This window comes from Diospyros lotus, chromosome 2 (assembly GCF_014633365.1).
Source record: "Diospyros lotus cultivar Yz01 chromosome 2, ASM1463336v1, whole genome shotgun sequence".
In the NCBI taxonomy this organism is placed as follows: Eukaryota; Viridiplantae; Streptophyta; class Magnoliopsida; order Ericales; family Ebenaceae; genus Diospyros; species Diospyros lotus.
This window is the reverse complement of record NC_068339.1, coordinates 21,238,765-21,242,024: the sequence shown is the minus strand read 5'-3', so window position 1 is coordinate 21,242,024 and position 3,260 is coordinate 21,238,765.

Here is a 3,260-nt window from a genome sequence, read left to right as displayed (position 1 = left end):
CTTTTTTTTGTTAATGCAAGTTTGGTTCTTCTTTCTCTCTAAGGTCAAGTTGGTTTTTCTTCTTAGTTCATTTGTCTTCGATTCTTCTACTTTCTTAGAAGATCTAATGTAAGTGCCCACTCTCGAATATTCTCTCTAGCATAGGATATTCGAAATGAGGTCATCATAGAGATGATATAGAACAAACCATAAATAAACAGACAACTCATTTCATTCACTAGCAGTGGAAATTAAATTTAAGTTCAATTACACTTTCAATAGCTCAACAGTTCGGGTTCAACGGCCATACAAAATAGATAAGAGACTCTAATGTTAACTAGCAAAATAAGAATCATTTCATCTCAAGCCTCACCAAAATGCTAAACAGGATCTTCAAGTTAGGACGCGTCCCCGTACATTACTATCCTTAAGCCTTAGTCCCGCTGAACTCGCCCCCAATAATAGTTTTTCCTTTATCCGAAATAGCAAAGAATATCAAATGAGCCACAAGGCTCAGTAAGTTCTAGGATAATAAATAATAAATAGGAACCAAGAATAAGGTGACACCAAAAGAGAGCAATCTAGAACTCGACAGTTATATGCAAGTTTCACAATTTAAGACTTGATCAATTCCAAGTTAAATGTATCATGCCACGATGTACTATTATGCATATGTGCATATAGATTTAATATCAGTATCAAATCTCATAGGTTCGCAAGCCATCAATCAACACATGCCAAAGTGTATCACATAAACAAAACCTCACAATAAATATGGAGCCAACCTGCAGGGCTATGGCCACCTCATCCCACGCCAAGTGCTCTAGGGTACCATTTCCCCTCCGCACAAAGATAAATAATACTATACCTCATAATATGATCATACTGAATATGTATGAAACGTGTCATGCATTCACTTTCACATATATATAAACATCATGAATTTCTTCTCACAAGCTATTGCCATATGTATATATATTTTATGCCCATCTCACAATACTGGATAGTTTTTCACTCATATCAAGTGTTATTTTGTTCAAATGAAAATCAAATTATTTGCATTCTTATACATATGAGGAGTTTCACAAAACATTTAAAAGAATCTCCTAAAGTGAATTTCAAAATTAGCTTTGAAATTGTTGGTCAAAATAAATCTAAAATTTTTCTAAGGTGAAGAACCAACTAGAACATATTTTTGTAAATGTCTTCATTTTGAAAAACTAACTCCCGGTATTTTGATAACTAACATTCATTGTTGTAAGAATGATTTTTAATGAATTTTTCAAGAAATAGAAGCTATGTGTTTCGAGGGTGGTAAAATCGCAATTTTTTGAGTTTGTATTAAAACCAAAATTATATATTTTTATTGTTATGGATTTTGATTTTTTTTGATATTTTTATTGAATCCAAATAGGGGGTAATTTCTTATTTACATTTATGTATTAAAATAAAAGAAAGGTAAAATATAAATTAAAGAAAATGCAAATATTTACTTAAATTAAGGAAATGTAAATGGATGGGGTATGAGCAGAGAGCTCGCAATCAAAGGCTTATGGGAAGAGCTCGGGACAAGCTGGCAGAGGCTTACAAAAAGAGCTCGAGAGAGCTTGTGGTCAAAGATGTATGGGAAGAGCTCGGGACGAGCTCGAGATCACGAGTTTGCGGCTTACGGAAAGGGCTCGAGGTCATGAGTTTGTGGCTTACGGAGAGAGCTCGAGGTCATGAGGTGAACAAGAGTTTGCTGAAAGAGCTCGTGGTCAAGGGGTTGGACAAGAGCTCGCGGGGTGAGCTCGCTCCAAGAGCTTTAAGTCAGGTGCGTGGCAAAAGCTCGTGACCAAGAGTTTAAGAAATGAACTCGTGGGAAAGAGCTCGTGGCTAAGGCTCATGGAAAAAGGACATATAGGAAGGAGCTCGTTGCAAAGAGCTCGCGATTAAGCTTATGGTTAGAGCGCATAGACATGTGCTCATGGCAAAGAGCTCACAGTTAAGATTCAAGGTTTCTACTATTACAATATATACGGATATGGTGCTAAACAATTATTTACAGTGTCATTCGAATGATTCAAAGGGCATTCGAATGGGACTTACATATATTTGTGAATGTTGGATGCATCATTTAGGCTTCTACGAGCTGCGTTTTGGCCATATATATATATATATATATATACGATTAAGCTCATGAAGATACAGAAGTGAACAGGGCCTCGTATCTATATCTAGATAAATAACTGCCATTCACTAAATGGAACTTGGGGTGGAAACAAACCCTATTCTGAGACCACAATGCGACCCCAACAGATACCCAGATATGAAGACTCAATGAACGCCAACAAAAAGAGAACCATACATAGCAACAAGCGTATATATATATATATTATAGATGTTCATATATATAATCCCTCACAATGACTAAAGTGGAGAGACTAATAGGGGAACTTGCACAAGACAATAAATAAACAAGGGAGCTCGCACTGCAAAATATAAAGTGGGAGTGCAAGAAGAACTTGCCTATTGAGAATGCAAAAATCAGAGAGAATTTCCACCCGCACACAGGAAGCAAACAATAGCAGCGAACAGAAATGAGTGAATAGGATGGAGAAGGTGAAGAAGAAAAAGAACACAGAGAGGGACTAAAGGAGCAATGGAACAGTGCATTCAAAAAGAGGGGATACACATTGCACTGGAATAGGAGATTTGCGCATAGAAGCTGTTGGGAAAAATGAGTGCATACAAATCTGCACGCCAGCTCCAGAATTTACTGAAATGTCCTACTTTTCATATTACAAACAAAAATATCTAGGGGTTTGATTGACAAATGCTATCTTATTTTTTTTTTTTCCTCATTTTTTTATTACACCATCAAGCCCATTATTTCCAAATTATTTCTCACCATGGGCCTAAACCCAAATCACATGTATCCTATATACATATATTCCAAGCCCACCAGGCTTAATTTTCCACTTGGGTTAGACATCTCATTAACTGTTTACTTGAGGCCTTTTCACTTAAATTTCTGATTCCATGCACCATAAAATAAAATTATGTAATTTAAAATTATTTATGTGTTACCAAAGAAATTTAACATTAAGTATTAAAAAAAATACTTAAACCTATATTTTAAATGCTATTACACTAACGCCAAGTATTAAAACACCTAGACCCACTTTAGGGTCGTTACATCCAATCTTGAATCCATATTGATTGGTGGGTCTTCTTCTCATTCCTTTAAAATTTTGTGCTTTTACCATGATGGGTTTTTTTTAGAGTTGTCATTAGGGTCT